Below are 20,698 nucleotides of genomic sequence, written 5' to 3' on the forward strand. Positions count from 1 at the left end.
GGTTTACAGGCCTGGAGGAATGTTAGACAATGATGGAAGACACTCTGTAAGTGTTATAATCATTATTACTCACTACTTACTTTAAGTGCCCATATAAGTCACACCAAGTCAGCAGATAACACTGATAATAAACTGTTAACTCCAGGATGATTGATAAATTCCGTGACCATATCCAGTGAACGAAATTAAACAACTGTCTTCCTTTGATGCTTTCTCCTTTCATCCATTCCAAGGACTAATTACCCCTTACAATTTTATAAAACTAAATTTCCTTGTATGAAATATTGGATGTACCAACACCATCCATCTGTCAAACATAAACCAACTACCATTAGTACTACAAACATGGCTTACCTCCCTGTTTCTCTGGGTTTCGATATAGGTCCTTTGTCCAGGGAAGTGTTGAGACCTTCTGAATGAACACCTTATCCTTCAAGCGCCTGACATCTCAGTAGCTACCCCTCACCTGATTGGCTAGTGCAGCTAAATGGGTCTGCATCTATGCAAGGCGCCTTAACCCCCTAATCTTGGTGATAAAAACATCTCATGGTAATATCACGGGCTAATTCTCGTCTTCTCTGTAATATCCCTGTGTAAGAGGTAATGTAACCCACTGGTGGCCTTTTCAACTAAACATGTCCGCAGGTCAGCAGATTTTGTAACCTTACAACCAAACTGTAAAATCACATTTGAAAAAGGTGTATTAGGCCAAGGATATGCTGAGTAACTCAACGACCACACGTCTCCTGCTGACAATTGTGTCCTTCATGTCCAAACGATTGCAAACTTTACTGCTAAAGTAACCTTTCCACCTTTATGTCTTTAATTATTTATCAAAATGCTACTGAAATGCACATTTCAGGTTGCTGGACCATGATTCATCATAAGGATGGAATAAGCCAGGTGATAAGTAGTATACCTTTTTTGCCAGATGTGGCACTTGACATAAAGATATTGCTGTTGAATTTTAGTTTTATAACAAAGTAACTTCCTTATACAGTGTTCTTTGGTTAACTCCTGGTTAGCTGTAATATACCCTTTATTAGTCTGACTCCCATGTTAGCACTCCTTAGTCCTAATAAGTTTGCCCAACTCATGGGTCTTGCTCCCCAAAACGTCCTTGCTCTTAAGGTGGTGCTTTCTAACTATGGGGGTGGAGTCTCTGCAGTGCTCAACGTTGCTGACTGGTCACACAAGTCTCGTGGCTGCTACAACATATGAACGACATTCATTGTCTGCAAGCAAGCACAGGTTGTCCCGGCTTTAAATGACAATGCGACAGAGGACACATCTGGTACATCTTTTGCAGCCCTCGGTAGCCCATTAACATTTGTGCGCCAGTAACTTGTTTAATTGAGTGTTTAGATAGTCCAGGGGAATTTGTGAAGTCTGGAAATATCACATGGCCATGAGCTCTTTGGTTTAGGTGCCATTAGTCACTGGTATATATCATGAAATCTAAATAAATAAATGAGTGGATTACAGGATGTGAAAAAAATGGAAGTTGGACATAAACTCCACTTTGCTATTGCACCAGTACGAATAACAAAAAGACTTAAACAGGATTGAAACGTATTTTTAGCTCAATGGTTCACTTTTAAATGAGTGAACAAAAGTAAAGTGAACTGGTCACAATGGAAAATGTCTTTTCTATTGTGATTACTGTGCTTCATTAGATCTCACGAATCTAAAACCTCTGCAATCAAAAACTTCCAGGAGTCTAGAGTTGACACTGACGTTAGCAAAGGCTCAGTATCTTTCCTGTTGATGCTCTGCCAGGCATGTACTGTCGCCATCTTCATTTTCTTCTTGTTTTAGGGTTTTTTTGTCTTCACTTTTGGCTTGTGAGTCAAACACATGCTCAGTTAGACTGAGGTCAGGTGACATAGCTTGTTAGGAAAATTCCACCATTTGGCCTTTAAAAAAAAAAGCCCTAAAATCGTGTCAAACGCAGACTCCTTTGTATGAACAAATTACAAATCTGTATGTTGTACTTATGGGCTTGTGTTCTCAAAAATAACCAGGCCTCTGAAATACAAAAATGCCAAGATCAAGTCAATTGCATCTTGATGAAAATAAGAATTTCTACTGACAAAAACATAAAATGAGGCAGTACTCTTTGCTGGTGATTAATATTAGTATTGGAGGTGTGATTCAGAGGACTTTTTCCCTTGTGCTGGTGGTGGGAGTGTTGAAACCACTGGCAGCCCAACAGATAGAGCCTCGACTTCGCTGCCTTCTCTTTCTGCCTGCTATTTTTAGAGAGGTGGTGGGGGAGGAGGAGAAAGAGGAGGAGGGAAGCAGACTTCACATTTTCCAGCCACTCCTATCAGCTCCGACATCTCGAGCACAACACAGTGACAAGGAGAGAGGAAGTGTAATTTGACTCCACACACACAAACACACTTCATTGGTATTTCTCCTTCCCATACGGTAACGAGCATACATGCACCATTAATTTTCTCACAATATAGACTTAATAATGTGAGTGGAGCTCTACTCTACAAAAAACATTTTCAAAGGAAGGATTGATGTATAACAGTTTAACTTATATTATGTTTAAGACTAATTTAAAAATGTAATTTACAAAAAGATTTACCTTTGAACACATTTTCTCAATAGCTTGGAAACTGTAAATGTGCAGTATGAGGAAAAATAAAACATTTTTTTCTAATGCCATTACCAAACATGTACTGAATTACTACTGTACTGCACAAGTAATCAAAAGTAGACATCTGATAGACTGAGGACGCTTTAATCCCCAACATTTAAATAAAATATTTTTCTACATTCAACAACTTGAGGATAACTAACTAACTAAGGCTTCACAAAAGATAATAGTACCATTTCCAATTTGTGAGCAGATGTTACAGATTTCTTACATATGTAAGCAGTAGGCGTGAATGGATATAATCTATCCACACTAGATTTTAGGGGGTTGACAAGAGGCTCCACCCTCATGACATAAGGAGTGTGGTAGGCAGTGAGATGTTCTAGTGCGCAAGAGGATAGAGGCAAGAGAGGCAAGCTGGAGGACAGAGCCAGATTAAACTAATGAGAGTGAACAAGCAGAGGACAATTGGGAGGGGAGCTGCTAATTAACCCCTTGGTGAAAGGGAGCGAGGCTCGGTAAGCTTCCCAGCATTAAAGACTGCGTAGAGGAAGGCCCACACTTACTTCACTCTGGCCTTCCCAAAATGTAGCTTTTATCATCGGGTTTTTAGTCAAATATTTCCTGTGTTGTCCATGTTGTATGGGGGGGGGGGGGGGGGGGGTTAGTACAGAAAAAAGCTACACATTATGCCATCCAGTACAATGAGCCTGCAATAAATAACTGTCTTTGTGAAATGCAAATTTTTTGCTGAAACTGTAAGGTGTTGACCAACTTTGAGGTTGTGTTGTAATTACACACTTACATCGTTACGTCTACTTGTCATTTGCATTCTGTATACACAATGGACCAAAAAAAAAAAATGCTCCACAATGATCTTCAATGGACTTCCGTTTGCTTAAAGTTCTTCAAAAATGTGGTTACATTTGTCTCATAACAAAGAGCAAATCTGCCAGTAGTACACAGATGAAAAATGTGTAATAAAAATGCGCATAATAACAACTTGAGTGGCTTTTGCTGACATTGTTATTTTGACAAATATCATTGACTCGTTGCATGTTGGAAGTTTGATATTTGTCCAAACCCCTAACAAGCTTCTTCACTTGTTCTCATCTTTAGGTTACCACAGCAAATGAACAGAGCCGAACAGAAAACCACCCCTCCCTGTGGCAATGCCATGTGAGTGACAAAGGATTGTGACTGAGGCCGATACAGGCATTTTTACTGGATTGGTACCAGCTATACAAGCCTGGAACCATTTCTAATCCTTTGTTTGTTTGCTCTGCCTATTGTTAAGTGAGAGGAATGCAGCATCGTACTCTGTTTAAACACTGGAACCAACAGCGTTGTGAACAAATGAAGACATTAATGGTAACAGGGAGTTTAAACTGATACTACAGTTACAGTCAATGAGTCACTTGACCTTTATGAAAAAAATGTCTTTTCAATGTGTGTGTGTGTGTGTGTTTTCTATTTGGTTTGTGGGGTGAAGGGGGAGTGAGGGTACATGTTAGTGTGTTTAGAGGCAAAAAAAATTAGATTGGAAATATGGACAGGGGACACAATACATATTTCATACATTGCCCAACTGTGAGACATTGACACAAAGCCATGTATTAAGCATGAGGTAGTGTTCGAAAGGTGGGCTAGAGATGGTGGGCTTAATAATTTACGCCCCCCTGCTTGGATACCAGCTGCCCCACCCCTTGCCTTCATGAGAGCTGCACCCCATCTCCCCCCGTCTGATTGTTCCAGCTAACTCTTCTCTGCTGGATCTTATATTCTCGTGCTTCAGAGTGCCATTTTAGTCGTGGTTGATTTGCTGCTCCTAGAAACATACCGTCTCTGGTACAGCAGGATACGGATGGGGCTGGTTTATGTCACAAGTCAGTTAGTAGCTGGCTGTGACAGAGCCTCCGCTACTGATCATCTGTGTCAGCATGCTGCCTCCACCTTGATACGAGAACATAGGCTCTCTAAGCAGGCGTTTCCTTTTCATGGGTGTTTCCCTCGTCTCTCTCTCTTCCCTTTGTCAAAACATTCAGCGGATGTGGCGACAGCGCACACACTTTACAAATACATTTACTCTGTGGTTTCTGCTACTACCATTGCACTTGCCAATGTCCATCCAGGCTTTGAACCAGGCTATGCAATTATCTACATTACAATAACAGATTACACAGGCCATCCTGTAGAGGTGTGGAAATTTCTCGATTCTCAGATACACTGTGATGTGGACAACTGTGTATCGATGCAGTGACAAAACATAATCAGGAGTTTGGAAATATAATTAGGCCTACATGGAAAAACAAACAAAAAAAAAAAACAACCCTGACCCTACTATTATTTTTTAACTAACAGATTTTATTGTGATTAAAATTAAACAGCCTACACAAAATTATCGCTTACTAACGTTGATTATTGATTTTCTGGCAATAAAGTTGTAAAGTTACAGTTACCTTCCGAAGCAACGTTGCTCTCTTGCATTGAATTGTGGGCGACCGTTAGGCTAACGTTACTTTTATATATTGGGGGGATATGGCAGAAGGAGGCAGAGATAAGCAGCAAGTGATAAAAAACGCATGCAAGTATTTTGAAAGCAGACATCTGAGCACATTTTGGATTTTATGAACTTACTGGGAAGCACGAACTGGACAAGACGCACACTACGTGTAAAATCTGCCAAACAAAAATTAAATACTTTGGTAATAAAACAAATCTGAGGAACCACGTTAGCCGTTTTCACCCTCAGCTAACGTTTGAGCTGAGGGTAGAGCTCAAACGAATACAGCAAGTCCAGCTACTCTGCCAAGAGGAGGCGCTGTTAACTTTGCTGTCCAACTATGTACTGAGGTGGGTCACAGATACTGGTATTGAAAAGATGCAGCTTTTTATATTATAGACTGTTGTAGTCTAATTTTTGAAAGCACTTTCTAAATAAAAAAGGTAGTTCAGATTTATGTGACTGCTTGTATTAATCGATCAAAAAGTAGCCATGTGGAGTAATATATACTGAGGATACATTAAGATGCAACGAAAATCGTTGTGCATTTTAATCGTAGATCACAATTAGATCGAATCGTGAGGCCAGTGAAGATTCACAGTGACAGAAACACGTAGGAATGAAAATGTGACAGATGATCAGCAGGAGGCGCTGCGTGTGGTGCTACAACACCAGAGAATAGGCGGCACTTCAAACAAAATTAGGTCAGTCTGACTTAGATTAAGTCGAGTCCATGCTGGTAAACAAATATACAAGACTGACTGAATGCAAGAAACAGAGTAAAGAGAAGTCCGAGGACTGATTAATGGACAATGAAATTAAAGATGTTTGGGTTAATCGTGGCTGGCAGATGCTTCCTCCAACACATGAATATAGTCCGTGTGAACGTGGAAGTTATTCAATCTTAGAACACGAGTGTGAAATTCATTATGACATCCGCATTATCGTACGCGTCAGTCCAACCTCCAAAGTCCGGATGTGAAAACGCTGTGTGGAGACGCATCGAAAATCAAAAACGCATTTTGTTAAAGAGTGGAATTTCGGCTAGGAAACGTAACGCTCGTATCAAGCTAGCAAGGGATCAGTGGAATGGCGGCTCACCATTATTAAAGACACTAGTTTTTAGAGTTGTTTATAAGCAGAGAAATATACTCAGTGAGCGGACAGGTAGAAACTCCTGTTGAGGGTAATGCAATCCAACTAGATAGCCTTTCAATAAATATTACCATTGTGAAACTTACAACGTCCAATTTTAGTTAATATTGTACGTTTACTGAACTTAAGTCAACACCCATCTTACACAATCAACAAAAATGTAATTTACACATCAATCACATTTGCTTTGGATTTGGGGTTTCTGGCCAACTTATGTGTAACATTTTAGCCCAACCAAATTCATACTAGAGATGAGAGTAGGGATGCGTAATATCGGCAGCATGTCATCAGTATGAGCAGATAAAGACTTAAAAATTAAATATCAACATCGGCCCAAAATTTTTCTGCTGCGCACCAACTTCTGCTCCGGAGTGTGGACCAGAGATTAAATCCTACACATTAATCCTGTCTGTCTAATGAACTCAAAGAAAACTCTACTGCTCCACCAACTTGGCTGATTCATTAAAGTTTTAATACTGAGCTCCTGAACTCCAATCTTCCTAAATTCTTCATTCATATATTGTATTCTTGATCATACTTAGTACAATCTATGATTGCAGACATAATAGTCTCTTCAGCCAGGTGAAAAAAACATTTGCATATATTGGCAATCGGCCAACATAAGTTGGAAAATATTGGCGTATTGAATATCAGCAAAAAATCCAATATAGTGCATCCCTAGATGAGAGCATGTAAATTAGTAACTAATTCTGGAGCAAACTGATTCATTCCCCTGGTCAGATTTTTACTTATTACTTTTAATTACTTTATACTTTTATTAAGTCTCTCTTTCTGTGTGTAGTTTGTACTTGCTAGAGCTCTTCAACCTGATGAAATACAGTCATTACTACAACAGCTTTTAAAGGTAATGTAATGTATGGGGGTAATAATTAGACCTATGCCGTTGCTTTAAACCCAGGCCATTCACTTTTACAAAGTATCTCACAATAAGTAGTTGGGTTTAAGATGTGGTTTTTCCCAATCTGTGTTCATTGCAGAGCCTGTAGCAGAGGAGAATTATGTTGTTTCTTTTTAAATATTTTTCTGCAGCTGTAACTTGTTGTAACTACATGACACTAATACACTGAGGTGTTGAAGACATACACACATGCAACTTGGTTTATTGGCAGCAATCTGCTCTGCATCAGTGTATGTGCCTTGGTTTATTTGGAGGTAAACATCACACGTGGTTTGATAATGCAGGCTGTGTGAAAGTGTATGGTTGTAGTTGTTACACAAGCTATGTGTGAAACAACTACAAATCTGTAAGAAATCTCATTCCTGAACTGGTGATGTGAATATGCACATCAGCAGCTACTTAACAGACAAAAAGACAGTTACTGGATCTCATTTTTACTTAAACAAGCCATAAAAAGCTGTGTGCAAACTGTTATGTGCTGTTTTCAATGTCAGTTTTTATTTACATGATCAAACACAGTGAACGTAGGTCAAAGCCAGAATGGCGAAACGGCAGATGGCTCTAAAGCCTCTATTCCTGATTTACAATGGGACTGCACTCTCAGTTCTTGATACAACTGGGATGGCTTTTAAAAAAAGCACTTTGTCTGGAGAGAAGCCACCTCATTTCTCCTTCTTCTTCTCTCCACCTATCCATCCACCGGAAGAAAACTCTGCAATATTTAAAGGCATTCTCCCACCCCTGCGCTCTCTCAATTTGAGTTAGGCAAATCTCTTATTGTGCCCAGCACCTCTACTCTAACCAGTACTGACAGCTTAACCACTGACTAGCTCCAATTACCAAACTGGCGCCATTATAACCAGTCAGAGCCATTTCAAATATAACAGCTAGCAGTTTATAACCAAAAGATGCCCTGATCCAAATCTAAGGGCATTTTTCATGGCTTGTGTTAGCTCTTTAACACCCGATCTATTGCTGCTCCTGGTTAAAAATTGCAAATGAACTTCATACTGGGGATGGAGAGTGTCCAAATCCTGTCTAAACTTAACACATCCCGTTTACACATTGCTTTACTAATTTAATGTAGGCCTACTTAAGGCCAGATGTGCACTATGCAGCTGAACGATCAGAAAATATTTGGTATTGGCAAATACTCATATTAAAGTGTGTACGTGCTTTTTTTTTTCCCCCCTAGTCGGTGGGTGAGGGGTGAGGGTCTGTCTAAGTGCTGAGGGGAAGTGATGCATGGTAAATGTAGCTGAAACACAACCAGGTCACAACGAAGGCTGGAACAAGGGGGCTGATGATGCAGTAAGAGAAGACAGAAGGGGATCGCTCCTGGACATTTCTTAAAAGCCCCATCCAATCTCACTCACTTTGTCATTCTCTCCAACACACACATCCTCTCTCTCTCTCTCTCTCTCTCTCTCTCTCTTCAGCACTGTGGAGAGGAAAATGAGTCTTTACTCTCCCCATCTGGTTAACATCAGTATGAATGAATACACTGTGGCACTTTTTAATACTAGTGTCAAAACATTACCAGGGTTTAAAAGCCGATACAAAGACAGTATGTTTTTTTTGCTGTGCAGAGTATGAAACGTCTTAACGTGTGGTTTGCCAGCCTGCAACAACATATCAATGTTATATCAGTTAAAAGAGAGTGATATCAGACAGTGACCCGGCACCTGTTTTCTTGGTTGGACTTCGATTTTTTTTTGTGTAATTTTGGCCATGATTCATATCAGTTATAAAACGTTAGTCACTCTCTCCATTTCACCCATGTTAATTGCTGAGATAGGAAACAAACCTTCAGTATATCTAAAATTGCCTAGTGGATGGTTTACTTGTCTTTTACGTTAATCCTTTGTTTTAATGCTTTCAATGCCACAAAATCTGTTTTAAGCAGTTTTAGTTGTATTTTTTAAGCTGTTGGTCCTTCTGTAGTTTAACATTTTTATGCATTTTCTACTGTACGAAAATCTTGCAAAAGCAATTGCTTAAAGAAGTTTTTCGGCAATATTCACAAAAACGCAGCTACAAAAAGGTACATCACATTATTAATATGCTGTAATGTTTGACGTTGAATACAACAGAGGCAGAGCAAAAATAAAAAAGTGGCTCCACCAGGAGCAACCACCAACACCACCTTTACCCCTTGTGGCAATGGGAAGAATGGCTGTATTTTTTTTATGTGCAACAACAGCTACATAAGGGCAATTTGAGCTTTTTCTCAGTGGTAGCCCTGACAACGCAGAGAGGTGATGTTGACCATTGTGACTGTACTGGTCAGTCCTCCTAATGATATACAACAGGCAACGAGCAAGAGTTGACAGACCGTTATTCCTTTAATCGCTCTCGGAGGAGTAGGTGTATTTCAAATCCTTATGGTTCTCAAGAAGAATGGCTGAACTGAAAATTAAAAGCCTCGGGCCCCATAACCCATTTTGCTCCAATGAAAGTAGAGCAAAATCCCGGGGCTACGAATGAGTGTATGCACAAACTGACACAGTTCTGGTCGTGATGTTCTGCTCAGTTTAGGTGCACAATTCCTCCGACAGAAAAACAAAGCAGTATAGCAATTTTCAAACTTAAAACATTACTGAATCATCCATACAACACATGCATTAACAACATAGTTGACACATATCTGCTTTATATACTTTGAATTTATGTGGTGCCATGAAAATCCCTTTATCAGGATAAGTGTAGGGTTGGCTTTAGGAAGATGTTTTTTTTTTTTTTTTTTTTTTTTTTTACAGGACACATTGGAGCTGAATGCACGACACAAAAACCTTTCCACATCAGCGGATTTGGAGCCAGGGGCAATAAGTGTATGGTGAAACCCTTGCATTTCCTGGACAACAGTCACACTACCTAAAAACTTAAGAAAAACAACTTACTGTCAATGACGCAATGTACAGATACCTAGCTTCAGTTACTGAGAGTACGCCAATCAACACAATGTTAAACCCTGTGTTTCACTCTATGTGGATTTTTAATAGGCTCAAGGTGAGACATATTGGTGACTAACTCCCCTGCAGAAGTCAAAGTAATTGTGTGAATACAAATGGTTGTCTGTAGTTATGTCAGCCATGTGATACACTGATGACCTATCTTGAGTGTACCCCATTTACTGCTTAATATGAGCTGGGATAGGCTCCAGCCCCTTGCGACCCTGAACAGGTCAGAAAATGGATTAATCAAGGTTTTATGTAGTTAAGTCTGTGGCCTGAAATGAGTGGATTCCAGTACTGCTGCCCTTTATCTCATGATGCTTGAAGTAGAACATCACTGTTGTATTTGTTCTAGTTTGGTTAAAGCTTCATCATAAAAAAGGTACAAATACTACTCTTAGATGCAATAACTCACCAATCTAAAATGGCACAGGAGCCAAAAGACTTTTTAATACATTTCCCATTACTGATTTCTGTTTTGCCTTCCTCGTATCTTGCTCTTATTAAATGTACCAACGCTGTACTTTGTTGTATGTATACCATGCAAACTACCATTTTTCAATGCAGATCTATGTTCAATTGTTTTTTAAACCCTGCCTGAAACTAGGGCAGGGTATTGAACATCTATTTAGATGCAAACTGAGTGTTTTTTTTTTAAACCCGATGCAGCATGTTGCATTGTTTGCTGATGCACACTAACATATGATTAATTGAAACCGCTGCTTGTTGTGCACTCTATAGTTCTCTTGCTCAATACGTGGAGTATTTGCAGACATTCCAGTATTGTGACGGAGACCTTTCTGACAGCTAGCAAACACAGGAACTGAAATAGATCTGGCTTTTTAAAGGCAATATCAGAAAAGAGAAAAAACAAGGACCAGGACATTTCAAATCCTGCTCAGGATGTTCCTTCTTAATTGATTAAGACACAATTTTGTGTTTATTATGCAAAGCTTTAATCTCCAAATCTTTTCAACATCGTGACTTTGTTAGATAAACTATTTTATTTCAGCAAAGTTATTCTGTGACTGTGAGTGTTCAAAAACACATTTTGTAGAAGACATCTTCATATTCAGAAAAATACAGTATTGAGAAACACTATAATGTTCAACACACAGCCGTTCCTCTAACATCTGCACTATGACTTCAAACAGATTTGGGCTTACTTGCAAACATTACTGAAGCTAGATGTGGAATTTGGGTGAACTGCCCCTTTAATTGGGCAGGATTTTCTATGTGTGCTCCCTCAGTGTGGCTGCCTGCTGTGGGTAATGTCTGATGACAGAGGTCATAACATCAATGGGACGGACAGTAGAGTTTAATTGATTGATTAGTGAAACATTCCATGATGCTGTGTGCACTTACTAGACAGGCTGCTTTGTTGGTAGAAATAGACATTGGCTATTGTAGAATAGGTGACTCCCATCAGGCAAAACAAGCTAAATGAAAACATATCTGACAATATACTATAAAATGGTCTGTATTACAATCCTCTGATCATTACAACACAAAAACTAAACAAAAAAAAAATACTCTGAGCACAAATCCCAAGTCAGACAGATTCCACAGGTTAGCACTGACGTTGGCTCGTTTTCTCCAAATGCTACTGCATGAAAACAATTAAGAAATCCATGTTGAAAAGACAGAAAAAAAAACAGTCACATACATTAACAAAGGTATGTTTTGTGCTTGGGACAGCTGCACAACCAGCTTTTCATGCAGGAAAATGAATGAGTTAGATTAAAAAAGGAAAGAAAAAAAAAGGAAAGAAGGTCAGGCTAGCCCAAAGCAAAAAGCATGACTTTATTTAAAACATAAAATACACTCCTTTGATTGCATTAATAATCATACCCCTCCCCCCGTGCTTTCTCCCCAAGCTTCCAAGAGAGGAACAAGTGTGTGTGAAGAGTCACATGACAGCTAGCCCACTCTTTTGCTCAAGTGACTATGGCCTTTCTTGCTTTAAAGAGGAAGAAAACTCACTAATACTGGCTGTCTTTCCCTGTCATCTCGGGATTCAGGTTTGGTAACATTTTCCCCGGTGCAGTCAAATGTAAGGGCTAGAATGTAAATAGACAGATAGACGGCCTCTATTCAAAGCAGAGCAAGCGTTGAGGTACACATGCAAAGTACTGCCAGGGCTTGTGATGGGCTTTCAGCAGGGTTACGCAGTGTCAGAGTGGTGAAAGGCTTGTGTGTGGGTCACTAAACGGCCTTGTTGCCACTTACTTTTACTATTCAAAACAGTGGCAGAGACCTTTTGGCTAGTGGTGACAAGCTATGTATGCAGAACAGCACCTACAGTGAAACTACACACAAATCTACACTGAGCAGTGGGAAAACTTGAAGTAGATTTTCCTTTGTGATGTTGACCTTAGAGACAGCTTAGAGGAAAAAATCAAAACAAAACACACAAGCAGGCAAACATGCTCAGTGAAGCGGAGGAGATTCAGGAACACAAATGTTTACTGTGTTACTGTACAAATCAGTGTGTGACCAGGTTCAAGTGGGGCTAAAGTCAAATGATCAGAATACACATTTGGCAGGTCTTGTTGCTGTAAGATGGTTCCCAACTGCTCTAACTTAGGCAAGTCCGGTCCATATCAATCTTTGTTTGATATTTACGACGCCATCCCGATTGTTTCAATGAGGAAGCAAAAGGGAAAGCATTTCGTTTCACGTCAGGGGAGAGGACAAATAATATCTCTTCATACAGCAGACACACGACACAGTGGACGCATTCATGTGAGACAGCTGTCACAGGCTAACCTGTGGTAGTCACTGTTAGCAGAGACATCGGTCTCCAAAGAGTTGCGTGCATTGACAAACCAGAAAATTACATTACAGAATTTCCAAATAAAATTCATTTTCAGTTTCACCTGTCTTGTCCATATACGCATGCTCGTTCTCCCTCACTTTCTGTTTCTATCTCCCCTTTTGGGGAACCTCTTAAATGATCAGTATCACTGGATTAATACCCATTTGTTATATTTTGAGTGATGGGTACATCACACCTCACATTACAAAAAATTAGGGTACTAGATGTCAACCTGCATTGAGAATCCCATTAATGCAAAAGTTGACCATCTCCCTACCAGGCCTGGTAGGGCGAAGGGTTGTGAAGGTGGTTTGCGTTGATCCATTTGGATAGACGGGTTTGACCCGTGTCACTGTGTCGATCTGAATTGGAATATAAGAGAGAACCTAAACTTACATGATACTTGAGAGAGCATGGTACTGACGAACTAACAGTGTGTAATATGCTACCTAGTGTCCTTAACTTCTCCTCTGATAAGCCCTCTCTTCTGGTGTAGAGGTGAAGAAAATTATAGTCTGCGTTTGGCCGTTACAGCCTTGACATGGGATGAGTAGATGGACACAAGTAATGTGGTTGGCCACATGTGGCCGGTGCTGAAAACAAATGTATTGAAGTTGATTTTTTTGTGTTCAAATAAACGTAGAGTGTAAGCCAGATCAGGGTAGTGGCAGTGTTGGTGGGGTTTGCCCAATAGTAGGCTAGCATCCACAGTAAGGCCGGCAGTTTATATTACATTAAAATCGCTCTGTTCTTACAGGCAGAAATGCAGGTTTGCGATTCCCAGAGAAGCAAAACCTTGTTTTGGCCTTTGGTTACCAAAGTGTGCTCAGGCCTCCAGTTAAATCTTTTCAAAGTTGATGCAGGTTTCCAATTAACCTGCTGATTTTTATTTTATTTTAAAAACGGACCATTAGATGGACCAATTGTGGCATAAGATGAATCAATTGCAGGTGACAGAAGAAACCCATCCTCTGAATCAACGGCCAGAATGTTGAAAATGCCATGATAGTAGCAGTTTCTTTCACTACGCCCAACTACATCACAGCAAGTCAAGGTTTACTGATATATACCAATATAGAGAGACAAAGTCATGACGTCACGTCCGTTTAGCCTCCGTTCCACTAGCTTCTGTAACTCAATGCAATCTCTCATTTACCGTTTCTTGAATCTGTCTGAACAAATGACGCATGTTCCTGAAGATTTACTTTCCATATTCTGAGACCTCTCGGACTCCACTACAGTTGCTACTATCAGAAATGTATCCCTTTTTTATTTAACAAAGTTAAACAATGTTGTCATTGTGCGCACAGAAAAAACTACAGTCCCCATTAAAAGAACTACAAGCGCAGAAGCACAGGTACTTGTGTCACTGTAACTTGGTTTTGTCCGTATCAATAAAACTTCCCAACACTTTCTTCTAAAGTCATTTTTCAACTTTCTAGTTGTAATCTGTGCTGTGTAAAGACTTGTACAGTGTTCGCTCCTCTCTGTCTTGCTCTTATTATGGACATATCTGAACTAGCTGCGACCCCTCCACTCGCTCAAGGACTTGTCTCCTTGGTCAAGCCCTGATTTTCAGCCTACAAACGTCTAGGACTTATGGGAGACCATGTTTTGTTAAAGGCCGTTAAAAACATAAATATTGAATAAACAATGATAGATTGTATTGGTCCTTATCTAAACATATGAAGGAGGCTAGATTTTTAGTGATTAGCATAGCTACAAATGTCAGTGGGGTTTTCCTACTTCTGGAGCACAGTCCAAAGTTCTGGTTTGACTTCGGCTCTCTATATGGTCTGAAATACATTCCTCATGCAGTACAATAGATGACATCACATTTATACGTCTGCCAAATAGATGTTTGTTCCTCTCGTTCACTCGCTGATTCTCGTCTTTATGTCACCCTTTTTAGACACGAAAGCGATTTTTAATGTTAAAATTAAAAAAAATATCCACTGCTAACACAAATATTGATATCACTGTCACTCAGTACTTGTTTCCTATGTGACAAATCAGCAACACAAAGTACAGAAAATTTCAAACATATTAGTTCCTGGACCATCTGAAAATACTACTTCTGGAGTAAGGACCTTTTGTAAGAACGGTGGCCCAGTTCCCAGAAAAACAAATTTGGACATTAGTTACTCCAGTTGACATGCAGGTAAAGTCCCAGAGTTTCTAAAAATGTTCCAATGATAATGGAAAATTTCCTGTGGGTGGAAATGGCTAGAAATTCCAGTATTATTAGATATTGCTTTCAAATGCCATCAAAGCTTGTGTTGTCTTTGTTTTGAATTTCACCACTGGGATTATTTCCAGCATCATACCGCCACTGCGACTCACAAAGTTGGTGTAGAAGGACAGACCTCTGGTTGTTGTGAGTGTACTGGCATTTGTACCCAGTGCAATATTCGACAGCCTTTGAGAATATGCCAAATTAGATTTTGAAAATAGTATACTGGAGCCCTAAGCCTTCAAGTGGCACTTAAGGTTAAAAATAACAAGTAGACCTGCACTGGTGATAACTGTGTCTGTATGTGTGTGCATATAAAGGAGATGTGTGTTGTGTAACTAATACAGCTTGACTGATCATCTGTACCACCGGACACAGGTCAAACACAGCTGCCTGCTGATCATTCAACCAACTCCTCAGAAAACATACAGCTTAAGAGCCGAGAGAAAGCTAAAATTAAGATTCAATCTTTGGCCCCACATTTGCCTATGGATGTGCAACACACCCTGATGAAACCGTTTCAGTTGTGCTTTAGGAAGCTTGGTGAATGACAAGGAAAAAGGATTTAGACAGCTCAACCACATACACCAGATCTAATGGTAAAGTGATGGAAGCAATAATGCAGACGCCACCACTAATGGTCCATTTAAATGGAGATACAAGAATAAGCTAGTTGATGAAGACAATGTTGTTGGTGAAGAGAGCTACGCCTTCAAGAGCACAGAACAATGGATAAGCCATGGGCCATGTATTGCCATTACCAAACAAGATGCCCTGGATGTTTTTTTCCAACTCTTGAACTGAAATGATGAAATCAGGAACCAGGTAAATAGATGTTTGACAGAAAACTGCGTGTTCATGCACTTGACCTACAGTGGGATGGCATGCCACCAGTGGCCTGCAACGTTTAAGTGGCCTACAACATGTTATCCACTAAACCTCTCAAAAGTGCCAGTGTCCTTTTTGTTTTAAAATGTTTAAGATGATTATAATGGCCTCTGACCTCCAGCATCCTTTGTATAGAGCACTGCACTCCATTATTTCAGCAGAGACAGGTATAAACCTGTTAGATGTCGTTACAACAGCAATAATGAAAAAACAAGCAGTAAAACAACAAAGAGTCACTTTATGGGAGCATATTGGCCACACACTGTATGTGCTGGTACGTGTAAGAGTAGAGTTGTAAGATAACTCCACATAAAAATTCAGGGTTGAATATGTACTGCAGCTGTGGGGTCACAGTTTGGTGTGCTACAAAAATAAAGAGAGCAAAATGGGAAAAAAAAAGATGTATTGTTTAGACCAACAGTGACTTATGGGACATAATGCTTGTAAAAATTGAGGACAATGCACATTTTGTGGTTAATAATTAGCTGCAAAAAGGCAATATGTTAGTATTGCTCTTTATTATAAAACTCTGCATATGAAAAACATTACAATGCACCAGGCACTTCATCACTATTACGCTCAAATCTTATATTATCTGCCACTCAGTATGGTAGCATTTCTGCAGTCATACCTGTTTATGCCTTGTTGTGTTAATAGACACATTTGGGTATAGATTTATATAGGGGGTATAGATTTGGGTTGAACGATGTTGATACAATTTTAGTCTAATCCAATACTTTATGTCCAGTGTTGCTAATAGTACTTGGTGATACAGACAATATAACTGCTGATTGTGGTAGAAACGTGTACTGGATGAGAAAATTACAAAGTCTGACATACTGTCTATTAATGCACCAATCACATGGCAGTCTTTAGGAATGGATAGCCCACTTCCCTAAATAGGCACGGCGGGGTAAGTTGAGTTAGCTTAACACTGTATGATGTTATTTTGGTATCAAAAGTCGGATAGAAAGAGAGGAGCACTTATTCGGAGGAAAGGCGTCAGCATCTTAACGACAGCTCCACAGTCACAAAGATGAAACAATATGTCAGTGGTGTAACGATACTTTGACTACTTACAGGCCATTTAGCCTCAAAGCCGATGAGACCTTCCCAAACAGCACGTGTACTTAAAGTCATACACAAAATAGGCTACCGATGTATATTGTTAACTCTGGCAGTAAAGACAGGAAATACCATAAAATATGTTTATCACCTGAAACATCACCGTCCAAAAATGTAAATGAAAACTCTTAAAAGTCTTAATACCAGCAATTAGACCTACCCGCTGGAAGAAACAGCACAGCAGTTAGAAACAAACTGTAACACTACTAAATACATTTTCTCACGCTGTGGGATTTATAAATTCAAATTGACAAGACTGAAGATTTTTATTTTTGTATATATGTATTTATTATAACTTTTATCTACCTTTAGATTGATTAATTTGCGTTAAGTGTCTTCCTTTAGACAAGCTCCGATTTGGTGCCAACAGCCGCCACCTCTTTGGTTGCAACAGTCAGTTGTTTGGGTAATGTAAGCTCAGTGCAGTCCTGTTTATTTGAGTCTTGTGAACACCTATACCGCCATACTGTACCAATTAAAAAATGTGGACATAGAAATGTGCTGTTCTGAGGGACGGGTTGGGGATTCTGAGCAAACCTGATGACAGAGCATCTTCATGAACCTCTGCCGCCCTTAGATGGGTAGAGATATATCTAGGTGGCCATTACTAAACTTACCTTACTATGGGTATAGTATAAAGTGCACTCTATTCAATAGTTGGGTGCACATGTAGTGTAACACCTGTATTTATATGTGTATGCTTTTTATGTCTATAAATGTCTCTGAAGTAGCGTAGAGCTGGCTACTCAACGGGAACCTTGGTGCACTGTACCAAGTGCCTGTAGATATTTTGTTCAGGTGCTTGTTCACAGGGCCTCTCAGCACTTTTCTGCCTGTTAAAGAAGCCTAGTGGACATACAGTTACAAGCAGGATCATATCAGAGGTGAAGAAAAATCAGCACTATCACTGACCAAAGCCATATAATCCCAGAGAGTGAAATCCACAGACTAAGAATTTAATCCCATTTATATCCTGCACTTGCAGATTAAAAGAGAGAAAAAAAATAATACACATCAGCGGGATGAAAATCCTCATGTGAAAACAAAAGGACCCCCCCCCCCCTCCCAGCGCAAAAGGCTAATGATTCAGGTTTTAAACATGCACTCATTATCTTGTGGTGACACTCATTCTCATCCTGACAAGCTCTACTGTGTACACACCCATGGATAAAAGTCCTTCAGAAACACACACACACACAGACACTTATTATCAAGGAGGCTCGCCATACCACTAAAATCATTGCATAGGCATCAACACAATTTCTCAGAAATGCCTGCAGATTATGCCATCTCTGTCCACCAGGGCCACTGGACAGAGTGTCAAATACATCCTGGGTGTCAGTATTATGGTGGGGGTCACCTCCAGGTCACACAAGCCGGTTAACATTAAATTGAATTTGTGATTTAGTTCATTTACAAAGGAATGATGTGATAAATCACAGCAAAATCTTATATTCCAGAGACACATCACCAAAACATGTGATTGTACCAGGGACTACTAGGATAGGATAAAAATAAATAAAATATAATCTAAAAACATGTATCAGGACAGGGAGTTTGGGTCAATGCTTGATCATTAAATGTAAATGTAATTAGGAGATTGTAGTGTTTCAAACTGATAAGCTACATAGCTAAAATAACATAAAATATATACACTTTTTTTTTACTTGAGTTTAGATGAACTCTGGCAAGAAGAAATTTGGCTGATCTATAAGGCACATAAAAGCACACAGAACTAGTAAAGTTTTAAAATACATTGGTGTGAATGTCACATTTATTCAAATTAATTGTTATGATAAAAGAAAACACAAAAGAAAATAATCACTGCATTTAAACTGAGATCTAGACTTAATCTAGATTTATTTTTAAAAAAATGATGTAACTTTTTGTATCTATTCACTTACATTTAACTATGAGTCAGAATTAAAAAAAAAAAACTCCCATTTCCCTGGAGGTGTGGTTACAGATGTTTCAAATCAAACATTAATTCTAATAATTGAAATACGTAAATCAAATTATTATTTCATAAATCGTATAAACAGTTGTCATATTTATTATGTTCCTTGGCATTCAGGTTCACAGTCAAGATGTACAACACCCCTTCCCCACCATGTTGTCCTACATCTGAGGTGCTCATACTGGATTCATCAGGAATCCCATCTGCTTTAAAACGCTTTTAATACAAATACATCATGTACAGTTTTGCGATAGGGGAAATAAAAGAAATCTAGCCTGCCAAGCCTGAACCCATCCGATGCTCGGCAGATGTCTCTCTCAGTCTGAGAAAAAGCGGTGATGAAAAAGGCTTTGAACGCCATCTTGTTCATTGCAGCTGCTTGGGCCCTGAATACAGGAACCCATTCATTCGAGGAGGCGGAGGGAGGGGGCACACTGGCAAAATGAATTCAGCTTTGTAAGCCACTAAATACAAATAGCTCTTTTAAGAAACATCGAAAACTTCCTGAAACGACTATAAATCGGTGATTTTCGGTAATGAATCCTTTAGATGCCATATCTCAACACTGCGAGTCAGTAACTTGGTCAAAGCGGCAGGCGACATATATCTTGCCTCGGTGCTGGAGGAGGCGCTCAGCTCGGCTTCCTGCGACAGCACGTCTGACTCGTTGCTAAACCATCTTTCGAAATATTTACCACTAAATAGAAATCCCCGGACTCGTCTCTCCTACTTTTAACACCTTCGATTGGTGAGCTGCCGAGGATTTGATGCTTTCATCGTGGATCAAGGGTGCCCGATGCTTGTAATACTATGGAGCAGCGCGGCCCGGTGGGGGCATGCTTACTGAAGCTGCTAACAACTTGCCCTGCAACAGACCCGTGATCGAGATAACCAGATTGTCAAAAATCCAATTAGACAATCTCGTTTTCACATCATTAAAAGAAGAGGTTCAAATTAAGGCCAACGAGTGTGTTTGCAATCTGACGCTGGCTTAACACTCATGAAACTAAAATGGCTATTGCCACACTCCCTTATTGTCATTTTCTCCTTGCGATCTTACAGCTATGTTACCAATCTGCAATAGATGCACATTTTCTATTATTTCGATTTCCTGTGCTTTCAAGGGAATAATCACACTAACCAATTAGTCATTTCTATATAAGCACCATCAGTGGCTGACTGACTGCAGACTAAACGTGGGAATGTTAACATATACCTGTGACATACAGGAGCCATAAATTCATTATGGTTTAGTTTCGATTCACTGAATTTAAACGCAGTTGGATCAACTAGCTCCTTTAAAAACACAGAGCCTGTCAGATAAGTGTCCACAGCTGCGAAATTCGGCATTACGCAAATTATCGTAGCGAGGCGAACATTAATGCTTCAATGCACTAGTTTTTACATATAAGCGGCATCCAATAACACCACCGTTCATCTTGAGTAAGGATACAAACACATTAAGATCAGCCACACCAGGCTGCAGACGCAGGCTGCGGCCACTGCTGGCTAACTTGTGCGGACTGGCTACGGAG

The 20,698-nt window shown here is 39.7% G+C and overlaps 1 protein-coding gene and 1 long non-coding RNA gene across 3 annotated transcripts in view; one reads left to right on the top strand and one right to left on the bottom strand.

Annotated features, from left to right (window-relative positions):
* Positions 1-20,698, bottom strand: part of LOC122982808 (guanine nucleotide-binding protein G(I)/G(S)/G(T) subunit beta-1) — a 40,095-nt gene that overhangs the window by 18,204 nt on the left and 1,193 nt on the right. Inside the window, exon 1 of one of the 2 annotated variants that reach the window (XM_044352385.1) lies at positions 355-469. The exons of the other annotated variant lie outside the window; for it this stretch is intronic. The gene's annotated coding sequence lies outside the window, so the exon portion shown is untranslated. Of the gene's footprint in view, positions 1-354; positions 470-20,698 lie in introns of those variants that run through there. 2 annotated transcript variants of the gene reach the window in all.
* LOC122982809 lies at positions 2,884-4,063 on the top strand. Its single transcript, XR_006403537.1, has 2 exons — positions 2,884-3,129; positions 3,731-4,063. It is a non-coding gene; the product is annotated as an uncharacterized LOC122982809 (long non-coding RNA).

This window comes from Thunnus albacares, chromosome 5 (genome assembly GCF_914725855.1).
Source record: "Thunnus albacares chromosome 5, fThuAlb1.1, whole genome shotgun sequence".
NCBI lineage: Eukaryota > Metazoa > Chordata > Actinopteri > Scombriformes > Scombridae > Thunnus > Thunnus albacares.